Here is a 15,117-nt window from a genome sequence, read left to right as displayed (position 1 = left end):
CATGAAATGCATGGGGTTACAGTAGCTTATCCTTTGGGAGAAGACAAAAGCAATAGCACTGTATTTTCTTTTCTTAATTAATTGCAGGTTTACCTCTCTGAATAACGTTTACTTATGGGATGCACATTGTAGTCTACTGTTCACCCCAGCTGGGTTGCTTAAACACTGACATCCAGCCTGTTTTGCATCATGGTTTGCATTGATCACAATCAAAGCGTTCTGAATATTTCATTAAGGATCCGCTCCTTTGCTGAATCCCTTTATTTGTTTGCAAAAACCTTATTTGGGCAGATTATACACTTGAATACCTCAATTCCTTTGAGCTAAGACAAGATGCTGATATTGTCTGACAGGCCACACTCATGTTGATACTAAATTAGGCCGATCTACATCAATATAATGGGTTTTGTGACAAGGCTAATAGCGTATCACAATGTGATTTTGTGTCGTTTGTGGCTCCATTACATGTGATTCAGTGAAAATGTGCAAATGCATTGAGGTGTGAAACACATGATAACACATTACATTTGAACAATTTTGTGAATCTAGAAAACAGCCCCCATCATGGAGGTTGTTTTGTCTACCCTTTATGACTCCAGGGTTCATGCACAAAGGTCACTGGCAAATTAATGTCTGTTCTGTTGTAACTTGTACGTCAGGATCGTGTGCCATTTCAGAATTGAGATGAAAAATGATCTGAAATTGAGGTAGCAAACAGGAAGGATGTAGAATTGTAATTTGAATTTGCCAAAATGGAATGAAATTAAAGGACATACTGCTGTAACGTAAGTGTAGTTTTTAATAATGCATTTCATTTTTCGGTAAAAATGACTCATACTATGGAAAAAAAGATTTGTTTTTGAGTTTTGAGTTTATTAATGATTTTATTATAGAACTTTCATTTTTATAGACTACAAGGGAAGATTAATTTCCCAAAATGCTGAAATTTACTTTATATATTTAAGTAAATTATATTTCAATTATATAAAGTAAATTTCAGCATTCTGGGAAATTAACCTTTTTTTTAAGTAAAACCAACTGATCACTTTTTACAGTGTATAATCAATAGATTCATATTTTGATTCATTGTTTTTTGGGTTGTCTGTAAACAGAAGAAATCAGGAAAAATTGGCAGAATAAACTGAGCTAATGGATATTTCAGTTCAAATTCCAGTTTAACTCCACGTGTAGTTGTCCAGTTCAGTTCAAATTCACACTTACGGATTATAAGAGATCCATTTATTCATTTCTGAATCAACTCATCCTTGGTTGGTTTAGATGCTTTAGTAAGCCAGTTTATTATTTCATAAGCATTGGATTGTCGGTGTTTTCAGCTCTTCTATTCCTTATATGTGATGAAATTCCTCTGTTCACTCAGGTGAAAGTCTTGTATCCATTGAAAACAGACATCAGCGTAGGTTTTATTGACGGCTCAGTTGAACTCTGCCCCTTGGTCTTTGAGATTTTCCTAACTTTGAATGTGGAAGTGGCCATTCAAATGACATTGACCACAAAAACAAGCTCTTATATCACTTTCAAGCTGTGTCCCGTTTCCTAAACCGAACTGTTTTCTGGCTCCTGGATCCTCATCGACGAGGCATGTGATCCTTACTGCATTTGAAAAGCATTTGCAGGCCGGTTTAACCTCAGAGAGGTGTGGTGCTGCTTTAGTTTGCACAAACAATACAGTGAATGAGTGCTGTGTGGAATTAGAGCTCATTGTCAACGGTTTCGTAGGTTGTTCCTGAGCTGAGCTGCACACGCAGACTCGTCTTCTCCTCCGGCGAGTTGGAGCCAGATCTGCTGGTTTGGAAGGGGGTGGTGGGTGTGTATGTGACACATCATTGGCTTGGGCTGCACATACAATCAGTCTCATCATTGTAAACCAACATGTAACCACACATTGGGCTGCTAACTACGCATGCAAGACACAAGAATTCATTCACATTCTCTTCCTTGGAGTAACAAGCCAATGTGTGTAGATGTCCAACAGTCTCCTGTAGACGAAAGCAAGCGTTTCTTCTGGCTCATTGGGCATCAGTGAAGGCACACAGGTGAGTTCCTTCATCGTCAGTCTTTATCTAGTCTCACGCACATTGATATCTGTATCTCTGTCATCGTTGAGGTGAGGGATCTTATTTCCTTGTTGTGGTAGCGATTGAATTGTGTTGTCTTGGTTACTTGAAACGTAACATCACCTAAAAATTTATGGACCTGTCTTTTAAAGACGCCTTAACGTATAATGATGTGATCCTGTTTAAGGTTTCTCAGTTGTTGTTTTAGCAAATAAACCCCTGCTTTTATAAAGGTATTGAGTTGATGCACTCTTAAAAATACATTTTCTTTATCGGGATCTATGGTTTCACGAAACATCCGTGGAGTCTTTCCAATGCACTGAAGGAACTTTGTAATGGAAAAAGTTTATTTTGTTAGATTATCAAAAATGGTTCTTTTTAGATATTGTCCCTGAAAGGTTTTTTGGGGAACACGAATTAGTTCTTCAGTTGCATTGCTGTAAAAACTTTATTTTTAAGAGTCTATGAGTCTTGATGTTACATTTATAGGTTCTTTCAATGAGTATATTGCATTACATTAGGGGTGGCACGAACCGCCTTTTTTGCCTCTGATACGAGACCGATTCTGATACCTGGGGTTCAGTATTGGCCGATACCGAGTTCTGATCCAACACTGAAATAATAATTAAAAAAACAGTGCCGAAATACCTAATAAACTGTATGTGTATGCCTCACTGTGGGGAAGAGACTGTGATTATTCTTTTGTTAAAGGCATCAAAGCTTGACTTAAACATTATTTACCTTACTTTGTAAAACAATATACAGACAAAATATATACTATATAATTAAAATATTTTTTTTTTTAAATTTTAAGCGCAACTTTTTAATGAAGCAGCAACATATGATAGATTGGACAGAACAACTAAGGCTATCAATAAAATGCCATTGCGCAAAAGTATTGTAATATGAAAGGCTCCAATTCAGAGCGAGCACGAAACACTTATGTGCATCCCGTGCGAAGAATGATGTGTTTGAAGCAACATGGAGTCACGGCGCGCAGCGCTTCGCATTGAAAAGTTCAAAGCACAAAGGGAAGATATACACATTTATTTATTTATTCATTAGTTTGAGCCTTTTAACAGTTTTAAATTTTAGTTAATGTGCGCGTGAAGAACAACTATATCTCTCTCTACTCCAGTGTTGTGATCTAACAGACACCCGGGAGAAAGTAACATGTGAAACTCAAGTTAAAGCAAGTTAAAGTCCTTTTATGCAAACCATAGACCTTTATCTACAGATCTACTGTATAATAGTAACATTGAATCATCTTGGAGAGAGTTTCATGGTGTTGACTGTCGTAACCGAGCGTGAAGCGCTGTTTAAATGCTGAATGGAGAATGACTGACAGCCGCAGCGGATGGAAGCACTTCAGTGAACTTGAGTTTTAACGATTTAAATCTGTACCTCACATTAAACTATATGTAATGGCTTCAGAAAACTTGGAATATAGGCTAGTGCACGAAAACATTATGGTGCTTTATAATGTTTTTGTGCCTTTTGTGTTGTATAACAATAACATACGCACAATATCGGATTTGAGTGGTCTCGTCCGGCCAATACCCGATCCGGCAAATATCGGAGCAATACCGATAGTGAGTATCGGATCGGCGCACCCCTTCATTACATTGATGGTTTTCTAAAGAACTACAGAATAAAACGTTTTTTTTGGGGTGAAACATCAAACCTGAGCCTTATTTTCCACAGAACTTGATAATTTGAAGATCCTGCAGTGGTTGTTAATTCTGTGTGAAGAACCATATTGGGCCATATAGTGTCATATCAGATCCTTTTTGGTTTATAGGTTCATTAAAATGTTTTTCTATAATATTATAGAATGCAGAATTGTTCCAAAACTGGAACCTTTTATTTTACATTCACCCAAAAACTTGCGTATTTGTATTCAGGGCACATAGTAATACATAGTAATTTAATCTTCAGAATGCTAAGTTACTCATATAGGGTGTCACATTAAAGTACGTCACCTGAAGTCTTTGACGTAAAGACGTTTGTACACACAGGTAAAAGGTATTTGGACACTTAAGTCTCAATTATAACTGTCTGAAATCAATTCTATTTTGTCTCAATGTCTTTGAATCAGCTGATGTTTTTAGTGAAGTTATGAAGTCAATTCTCCTTAAGTTCACACAGGCGTCCTAGCAGAGAAACCACATGTGGAGAATCACATTAAATATTAACAAGATCTGCTAACCACAAACATACACAAAGTCACAGAATACCGTCTTTACTTTGGACATTGTTTTATAAACCTGTTTTTTCTAAACCTAAGAAACCTCTTTTGTGAAATGTTCCTGCTCCTTTCTTTAAAATAAATGCCAAATTGTTTGAAATGTTCTCTAATGTAAACATTCTGACACGTTTAAGTGTGATTTATGTAACCAAATACTCTTTGGGGCCACTGGAAGTTCAAGTGCAAAACAATAGTTAGCCTACTTTCTTTAGTGTGTAATGTTGCTGTTTTAACATGAAAAAGCTCTGAGTTCTTCTCTATATCAGTGTCAGTGTTTCTGAACCCCTGAAACGCCTCCATTGTAGTCTTGAGTTTCTTCCGGGAACGAACACGTCACAATATTCCTCATTTAAATAATTCATACGCAGAATAAAGGGGCGGGTCCTGGTTGAGTTAGTTAGTAGTGTGTTAAACTGGTGGTTATGGTAAGGGGCGGGGCATTTCCCAAAACACACTCGAAGCGCTCAACCAATCACAACACACTGATCCAGCCGACCAATCAGAGCACAGCGTGCTTTTCAGAAGGAGGGGCTTCATAGAGACCGGAACTAAACGGGTGCGTTTTTCTGTTTCTGTCATTATCCACATAGTTCAATGAGTCATGTTTCCCGAAAACTTAGTTCCAACAAACATTTGCAAACAGCAATGCAAAGTTGTGTGGTTTGAACGAAAGCTCTTGAGTTTCTTGTTTGCATGACATGTGGACTCAATAAATCCTTATCTTGAGCCAAATAAGCAAGCTGAAATTCAGTACAATCTATAGAGATTTAAAGCTGAGTTTTTGGAGAGTGTGGATGTGCGAACGTGCTCTACTATGTAACAAGCCAATGATTGAATCTGGAAATAAAACAAAATAACAGAGAAAAATGGGAATTAATCCTCAGATGACATGTTCATAATTTATAGCAAAAAAAAAAGAAGCATTAATTTGATCTCAAAATATTCATTAAAAGAAGTTATTTCTCCACCACCTGCGTGACATCATTAACCAATGTTGTTGAACGACAAATTTGTGACAATAGATCATTGGAAAGAGAGGAGCTCCAATGATGTAAATTTTGAGAAAAATTATGTGTTTTTTGAACATTCAAGCATGTACACCTATTCTAGTAGAGGCCAAAAACAAAATCAAGACTTCAAAAAAAAGTGCATTTAATTGAACCCACCTCTTGTTAGCCTGATTAGTGACATTTGCTAAGGTAGATTCATGTACTATTGCTCATATTAAAGTTAATGATTGGAACAAACCCATAACCCTAAGCAATAAACATCATAGACATATCCTTTATATGTTAGAGACATTAATTATTTTTCAAATCATGCGGCTTGTTGAGAAGAGGTGTATTATAATTTTGGTCTGCACACGTTTGTTTGGAAGTAGTACAGGTTATACAATTTCCTGATCTTTTAGATCAACATGAAAAGTGCAAAATGGCAACAATTAGTCTCTGATTTTAAGACTGACCAATTACAGCATTCTGAGCAGTTATCCTCATTTGTGTCATGCTTCCAGCGTCTCTGACGTAAATATGTAAAACCTTCTTGAAATACCTGTTTGATCCATTGCAACAGTGCTTTTTTTCAGATCAACACAATGACGTCTCTAAAACCTGTCGATCTGTTCACATGCTGCGCCCATTGTGACCACCGTCTCCCATGTCCCTCTTGGCTAAAGGTTTGAAATAGCCTAGCTAGTTGTTATTTTAAATTATTTAATATATGATTCACACACCCTGTTGCATCGCTTGTAAAAGGCGTTGGCATCACTTTGTTTGACGTACCTGTGTAACCAAAAATGCATGAAATGCATGAATAACCATGCAGTTTAAGAGCATTGCTTACAAAACATAGCAGTTACCATAAATCAATGGAGCTCGTTCATTGGCTACAGGCTAAATAGTATGTTTTGCATATAATGATGATAACTTCACTGTATGCAGCATCTGCAAGCGTCCTAATTACAGTACATGCACATGCATGTCACATATGTAAATGAGCCGGTCTCAGATTATTTTCCCATACATTTCATGTTTCAGTATTGCCAGCAGTAATTATCAGTGTAAAACCTTCTTCAAATGCTGTTAGTGTCTGTGATTTCACGTTGTTTATTCCGTGTTTGGTTTCAGCCGGCGCATCTCAAACATGAAACGTGATGTGTTGATGATTACAATCCAGAGAAGAGAGCCACACAAAGCTATCATTAGCCGGTTCCATCTGCGAGAGGGAGTTGCATTTTTGCATGGAATGGAAAAGCCTGCATCAGTTTTTCCAGCATCCGTTTTTCCAAAATAATGCATCAGGTTATGACAGTGAAGCTCCATTGAGGAATTCAGAGATGTTTTCTGGAGGCAGAAAAAAGTGTAGTCCATTAGACAGCTGTTGGAGAAGTCGTGGGATTGTGAGGTCAAACGTCTGATCAGAGCTTTCCACGTTTGTCTCTGATCAGTTTCTTAGGCAGAGTTTGTTGGGCTTTGAAGCACATCACAGATTCACAGCACAGTGATCTGTCTTTGTGCAGAAAAAGTCCTTTTTTGAAGGTTTGCCGGCTGCCGTTTTCTTTCAGTTTTACCCATCATCCATCAGGAGCTACAAAGACTGTTTTTACAGGCCATTTAATCATTTGCGACCTCAATTAATCTCTGATATAAGTCTAGAAGTTATATTACAACATTCTGATCATGGTATGATTTGGCATTAAAAAAGTCTGTGAAAGTTACAGGGATTATAAAGAAGTTATTGGAGTCATAAATAAGACAAAAGCTGTTATGAACTTCAAAAACAGTATCCAGTATGCAGCTATAAGCGCAGTATGAAGTAGAAGCGCAGTATGCATTGTTGTCACTGATATGATGCATGTTGGCATCCAATTATTGTATTGAAAATATATAATATTACAATTGGATGTTTTTTTTTTGCACTTGACTTTTGCGCACCTGATCAAATTAGCTATACATTTGAAGTGGTCCTTAAAATAGATTATATTATATTAAATTATATTATAAGCTGATGAATCATAGCCAAATGATCATAGGATCTCACATTACTTCTTGTTGGCGTACTATTGTTAAATATTAATAAAATAGTTTTATTTTTATTTAGGCTAATTATTATTAAAGAACGTTGACCATATGCATCAGTTCTTTAATTCATTGGTTCATAGTAAACTTTAAATAATGATTATTAGTAAACTATGATTATAGAAAAAAAATCTAAATTTTATGTTTAGTTCAATATATGTGTGTGTGTGGGGGGATTTTTAATCATAAAATTACTATTGTTTTGCATGAATAAGTGCAGTAACTAATATTACTACATGTTTATTTCTTGGAATGCACATTTGACAGTAAAGCTCTTGAGTTGAGATGCATTTCAAACTTTTATTAATGACATGTAAACATGCAAAACACAAATTTTTATAGAAAAAAAATCAGTTGGGCAACGTGGTGGAAAAAAGGTAGCAAAATGCGACCATTTGGTTGCAGTCTGGAGCCCTGACAGTATAGTATTATGTACATACCCAATCTCACTCTGGCCCCACAGAGAAAACACTTAAAACTGATTAAATGAATGATTTTGCATTTTTTGCAAACTTTTGAAGGCTTATTTTGCTCTGAAGTTTCATCTTGCCGTGATAAACCACTGATTTGAAACCCCGAGCAGACGCAGGCGTCTAAATGAGTGTCGAGGTGATGGACGTTATGTCACCTGAAGTGACGCATGTAGTGCCTCACAAAAGATTTTCATATAGTTTAACAGTCTGAGTGAATAGGAAATGGAGAGTGTCGTTATATAATAACGCCAGGCAAACAGGTTCAAAGTGAATTCAAGATTGTTCCTCGTCTGATTAGTTGAGTGTTTGGAAAGTAAGCTACTGTCTGAGTTTTGCAGCTTCCCATAGGGAAGAAAAATCTTTTTAATACCTCTGTGGTTTCTTCTACACAACAATGAGATTAAAGGGAGTCGTTTTACCCAAAAAATGACAATTCTTTCATAATTTACTCACCCTCATGCTGTTCCCGTGTTACCTTTTCCCCTTCTGTGGAACAAAAAAGTTTAGCAGAATGTCTGAGCTGTCAAATTCCAAAAAGTACAAAATGCATCTTATAATATTGGCCCATATGACTCACGGGCGTCAGTCTCCTTCTTAGATGTTTCCAAATGTTCCTTTTTTTATAAAAAGTCTGTTCACTCGGTGGCTATATCTGCAAATTCACAATTGCACTAGCAGTGATGCGATGACTTTACCAATCAGCGATTGGCTCTTTTATTTAGAAGGCGGGACTTATTCAGCCATATTGCACAATAGAGTTGACAAAAAGTACAGACTTCGGTACAAAGTCGGTACTGAAATTTAAAAAATGTGACTCTTTGAACACTGTTGAGCGGAATCGTAAACGCCTCTGATTGGCCATTGTGTTCACGTGCTCATCGGATATGTCTGTGATTGGCTACAATAATCAGTGTACGGGATTGTTTAAGAGGACACACAGAAGTGTTTGGAAGTGTTTTAAAAAACAGGAGATTGAGCGTTTGAAAGCACAAATAGTTCTATCAGCCTGCTTTTAAACGCTCCCGTGTGTATCTGTGTAAGCGCTTGGTGAAGAGCGTCATTGATGTATATTACAACATGTTTTTGAAGCGCTGATCATTGTAGCCAATCATAGACCTATCCGATGAGTGCTTGAACACAATGGCCAATCAGAGGCGTCTACGATTCCGCTCAACAGTGCTCAAAGAATCACATTTCTTAAATTTCAGTACCGACTTCTAAGTCGGTACTTTTTGACAACTCTATTGCACATTACACTTTCTCCCATTCATAAGTAATATCATTACACCGTCTTTGTATATCTAAAGTCTTTGGAAAAAAACTAGAGTTAAAAATTTCTCAAACCGCTTTCAGATTTGCCAAGAGTCAGCAATCAGTCTCAGAGATCTCAGAATGAACTCAAAACTTCACCAAGAGCGAATGATCTGAGCTGCTATCCTCTAAACAACTTTGGCCCATTTCCTTCAATCTTACTTTTTTTATCCCCCAAGAACGAAACATTTGAGAAGAGTCCAAGATAAAACTGATACGGAGTATAACTAAGTCTAACTCCATTAAATCTAATGAGCTACGAAAAAGAAATTACATTTTCCTCTGGGTCATTTAAAATGACTAAAATCTAAAGCTGTCGCCTTGTTACTCCAAGACTTTTCACTTTTGAGTGATTGACTGTGATGGGATCTCAACAGCTCTTGATTCGGTTGGATACTCAGCGCTGACAGACTGATGGTGATTTGTATTGAGACGGCGTGTGCGACGGGCATCGTCTGTTTCAATCAGATCCCAGATCAGGCAGACACCAGCTATTGAGCGTGATTTCAGGCGGCACACATTTTTCCATGAGTACATTCTTTATTTCGGGATGAAACTGTTCTGCTGGAAGCTTGATGACATCATGATCCAATCTGACTCCTTATGAATCAATATCAATGATTCAGTTCCCAATGAGATGGAACTGATTTTGAGGTTTGAAGCAGCACATTCAAGAGCCATGGCTCCATCGAGTATTAAAATCCACTGATGGCATGATCAAAATGAGGATTTTCTTATTAGACGCAAGCAGTTTATGATATTCTGGATGCATGAAAGCAATTTTAATATAGTTAATTATAACTCGTAACAGAGGCTTAGAAATAGCGCAGAGCTCGTGTACGGTTGCTTGCTTGCTTATTTTCTGAGGATGCTGGAAACTGGTTACTAATGATTATGATGATTTGCCCAAGCCATCATTTATTGTTTTTAATCTTGCTTCGACTATTTATTTCATTATTACGCATTGTTGAATTGGCCTCTTTCCTGTCATAAATCTGTAATGACGCTGAAATATGACTCACTATGGCTAATTAACTTGCTTGAGGCCGGGGAGATTTCTAGTAGCTCAGCAGCGACTCCTATTGGAGTTCACTGACCATGACATGAGCATGATACTGGTTGGCAATGCAAGTAAAAATTCTTCATACTGTTTGCAAAGTATTGAACCAAAAAACAGACCTGAATGTGAGTATCGAAATTTTTTCCCACATTTATTTGTACTTATAGCTAAATGTTTTTGTGAATCAGAAAATGTAACCAATCAAAGCAGCTCTTTGCCTGTCAATCAATTTGTGCGTTTGGATTTGCTGACGTTGGATTGGCTGACATGTCTTTGAATGGCTGGGATTCTCTTCTAGTTTAGCAGACGTTTTAGCTTCAAGTATTTCAAAGTAAAGTAGAAGAAATCAGTCTGTTTAATCATAATCAAAACAAGGTTGTGTGGGGCTCACTAGATGTTAAGCTGAATCCTTAAAAAAATCTAATGTTTAGCATCTAAGTACAATTGTTTATAGGCTGATTCACATTCAAGTCAAGTTCATCCATTCATAATAAAATAACATTTCTCTACCAATGAAATGACACTTCACAAAGATAAATGACCTCAGTTGTGGGCAATTGCATTTTACTTTGAAATGGCTTTTGGGATATGACTTTCATTTGTTTATGTATGGGAGTGTGATTTTATTGCCTAATTGGCTCAGTGAGATGAACAAAAATGTTGTTTTTCCAAAAGTTTGGATGAATGATAAACCAAATGGTAAGAAGTAGTAAAAAAGTTAGACTTGTGTAGAGTGCAAATTCAATTTTTCAGAATAATTAATTTATCAAAACAATATCTTAGTAATAAAGCACTCGTCATGGACTGAAGCCCTTGAAACTAGTATTCTGCATTACAGAGAACATATCAAATAAAATAGATTTTATGTTCCTAATCCACACTAGATTTGTTGCAGTGTGTTCCCAGATGTACATAACAATGAAACGTGTTCTCTAAAGCTTATTCTGTTGCTTTATATGAATAGTTTATTCCCTCAACAGCCCGGGTCATTTTAGATATTGATTGGACCAGGTTGTATTTGAAACACCAACTTAGTCTGGATTTCTGTTTTAATTTAATATTACAGAGATTGTGCATCATAATAACAAACCTGAAATGATATTGTATGTATGTTCAGTTATGTTATCCATCATATGGACAGTAGGCTCATAATAGCATCCGACTGCTCACACAGACCGTACCGAAAGCACGTACAAACATGCCAATTTCCAATCAGATTGCATTAATTATTATGCAACTCCCTGCAGTCTGAGTGCACTGGTCTTTATCAGTCTGCATGGCAACAAAGTTGTGTGTAAAAAAGGTACCGGACTGTAGCACAGAAAAACAAAGAACTAATCACTGGACTTTCCAAAGTTTGCCAGGTTAGTTGCATTAAATCTTTGGTTGATATTCGGGGTTTGAGGCATTTATGAGCAGATATTCACAAGCCATTTTTGTCAACATCAGGATTTTAGTTTAAAAGGGACAGTGCATGTTTTAAGCGACTGGTCACTGTTTTCTTTTAGCATTTTTAGTTAGCCTACTTGGTAATTTGAAATGGTTGTGTGAAGTGAGACATGCTTTTTCAAAAGTACAAATATTCCATGTCATCTCTCAATAATACCCATTTATTATATTTGCATGGACAGAAATGCTGATGGCTGATGGATTTGATTTTCACGGTAACAACTTATTTATTTATTTTTTATCAAAATAAGATGCACTGACTGAGTTGTAATGCCAAAGACAGCTGGCAGGAAAATATGCCCTTTTCCTCCACTTTAACTCACAAAATCAGGCACTGATAAATCTTCTACAATGTAATAGAAAATATTTTTTATAAATCATTCTAAAAGGAGGATTTGCTGCTCAAGAAACATTTCAGATTTTTATCAATGTTGAAAACAGTTGTGCTGCTTAAAAATTTAGTGGAAACCATAATACTTTATTATTTTCAGGATTCTTTGATGAATGGCGAGTTGAAATAAAAAGGAAATTTTTGACATTTGTAAATGTCTTTACTGTCACTTTTAATCAATTGAATGCATCCTTGCGACATACGCAATACGTCAGCATTTGCAAACTTAGACATGTGTAAGTAACGATCTTTATACCACAAGTATTAGAACATGATTGGATAGATGAGAAGGTAATAATAAGTGATGTAAAAATGTAGTCTTCCCAGCAGAACTAATGCTAAAGCTTCCATTTTCGTCTATCAGAAGGAGCCACTGAGGCCATTCCTTAAACTCATGATGCATCAATGCTCAATTTCTAAACAGGATAGATCATTTATAGGTGCTTTCTCACTGGGTAGTTCTAGGATCTAGCCACCAGAGTGGTTCCCTGAGAACTAATGGTTCCCTTAGGAACATTTTCCTGGTTGCATTCGCACCGCCAGTAGGAACTCTGAAGTGACGTAAGCCGCGCTTATTGTTGTGTCTTTTATTTTGACGGCGCTGAGAACGGTAGAAATTAAGCTCACAGTGCTCGCATTCTCCGTGTTCATTAGATTACGGTCTGTCTAATATGTTATTAGATAGAACTGTTGAAAGAATTCAAGATCTAATCGAATACCAAATTGCAGTATTCATGTTCAAAGCAAGAAATAGCTTATTGCCTGGGAATATACAAAATATGTTTTCTGAGAGGGAGGGAGGGTACAATTTAAGAGGAAGGGGAAATTTTAAGAATAATAGATTTAGAACAACAAGGAAAAGATTATGTTTATCAATTTGCGGAGTTAAATTGGGGAATAAACTAAATGAGAAACTAAAACAATGCCCAAACAAAACAATGTACAAAGAAATTATTTTCACGAGGTATCAAGAAGCACTGTAGTAAAAGTAGGAGTGCTCCATTGTTTGTTATTTTTCTTTGTTTGTTTGTTTTGTTATTTTTTTGTAGTATTTTTTGCTGCTTTAATAAGTACATAATTGAGGTTAGACAAAGAAATACTTGTCAGTCACTATGATGTGTATTTGTGAATGGGTGTATGTGTATGTATATGTATATATGTGTGTTAGAGGTGGGCGATATATCGTTTAGACGATAATATCCAAATTGTTGTCTGGACGATATGCAAAATTGGTATATCGAATATTTCATAGTTTGTACAATGCGACCCCACAAACATGAAAAGAGCTGAAGGAAGTTAAAGAGAAAACAAATAATGCACACTATAACCTTCTAAAAAATTATATTTAGCGATTTTAATACTGTAGGGGTTTGTTTATTTTATTTTTTGTACAAAATCACAATCGTTCCTCAATTGCACGAGAGTAGCCTAAGCTGCTACTAATTTGCAATATACAACTACGAAGTTCTTACCTGTGCGTTATGACGTTTCTTAGGTTGAAGCAACAATCCTAAATCGTAAAGAGTAAAGCCGATGTACGATTAATAAAATAGCTGCTAGAAAAGGCAAAATATGCGCTGTTTGCGGAAAAATGAAAGTCTGAAGTTAAAAAGTTTTTCTTAAATGTCTGTGGCGTCCTCAAGTGGCGAGCTTCGTGATTGCATCATTAGAAAATTGCATAATGAGTCCAAAAGATGGAATACATTTTCCCAAGAGATCGGTTTGGTACGCATTACAAGCCCAACCATCCCGGTGATTGGATCATTTTTCCTGCCGACCAAAATCCGCGCTGGAGCGAACACCACAACGTTGCGCAACATCAAATGGCAAATGAAATGAAAGCGGAACGAAACGGATTATTTTGTGCTTCATGGACCGTTTATCAGTTCGGACGAATGTAAGTGCAGCGCGAGCCGATCTTGATTAAGCGACACCGGTACTACATAAGAGATCCTGTAACCAAAGCATTTGAATTCTCCACTTAAGTAATAACATCGCTGCGAGATCTAGTGAGAAGCATTACAATTTCTCCGTTATTAACGGATCAAACAGCACTGACGTGGAAACCAGGAGAAACATCGTTCCATGAATGAACTAGTTATAGGTTTGAAGTCCACAGATCATTCACCATGGATTTAATGTAGTAACACTAACTTGTAACCATGGAAGTTTGGCAGAAATATTAAAATGCTTTCAAGTTCGTCACACATCTTTTTCCAGCCCTTCAAAACTCAAATGTTATATGTTATTTAAATTTTATTTTTAATGTGATGACCAAAACATTATTTGTTCATCCTTCAAAGATTACCCCCATTTATAAAACTAAAAGTTTCAAAATGTAGGAAAACTCACACTTATTTAAAAATATTTTTTCTTTTAATAAATAGGAAATTTCTATGGCATTTCTTTATTTTTGCTGTATCGAAAACGTACGGAACCGTGACACCACTGTATCGTATCAAACCGAACCGTGAATTTTGTGAACCGTTACACCCCTAATAAAAATATACAAGAACAATAAAGACTTTATTGAATAATATTTTATTATTTTAAAAAGTTTAGGAGTCTTTAAATCAATAATGTCTCATATCTTTATGTACTAGTAATTCTATACAATAATAGGTCAAATGCAGCAAGTCAAAAGACCAACTGGACCTTCTTTACCAGTTTGCACACATTTCTTTGAAGGATTGCAAAAATATCGTCTGAATATCGATATCAATATATTGAAAGAAAATATCGAGATATTCATTTTTGTCAATATCTCCCACCCCTAATGTGTGTGTGTGTGTGTATGTGTGTATGTGTGTATGTGTGTATGTATGTATGTATGTATTAGTGCTGGGTGGTAAACCGGTTCAAACCGAAAACCGTTTTATATTTTCCTCACGATATTGATTGTGAATAAACCGCCATACCGGTGTATTTAATTACACAACGTTCGGAACGAACGTTACGCTGCGCGACACTGTTTCAGACGGACCCTTTACTAGGGCTGCACAATTAATCGAATTTCTAATCGCGATTACGATT

The 15,117-nt window shown here is 36.3% G+C and overlaps 1 protein-coding gene across 6 annotated transcripts in view; it reads left to right on the top strand.

Moving 5' to 3' along the window:
• The window catches only part of LOC143750623 (3',5'-cyclic-AMP phosphodiesterase 4D-like), a 291,108-nt gene that overhangs the window by 5,216 nt on the left and 270,775 nt on the right, over nucleotides 1–15,117 (top strand). Inside the window, exon 1 of one of the 6 annotated variants that reach the window (XM_077243788.1) lies at nucleotides 1,649–2,054. The exons of the other annotated variants lie outside the window; for them this stretch is intronic. The gene's annotated coding sequence lies outside the window, so the exon portion shown is untranslated. Of the gene's footprint in view, nucleotides 1–1,648; nucleotides 2,055–15,117 lie in introns of those variants that run through there. 6 annotated transcript variants of the gene reach the window in all.

Source organism: Siphateles boraxobius, unplaced genomic scaffold, assembly GCF_051911475.1.
Source record: "Siphateles boraxobius isolate OS27281-9 unplaced genomic scaffold, OSU_SipBor_1 25, whole genome shotgun sequence".
In the NCBI taxonomy this organism is placed as follows: Eukaryota; Metazoa; Chordata; class Actinopteri; order Cypriniformes; family Leuciscidae; genus Siphateles; species Siphateles boraxobius.
The sequence above is the reverse complement of the archived record's forward strand: the minus strand, read 5'-3'. Positions and strand labels throughout refer to the sequence as shown.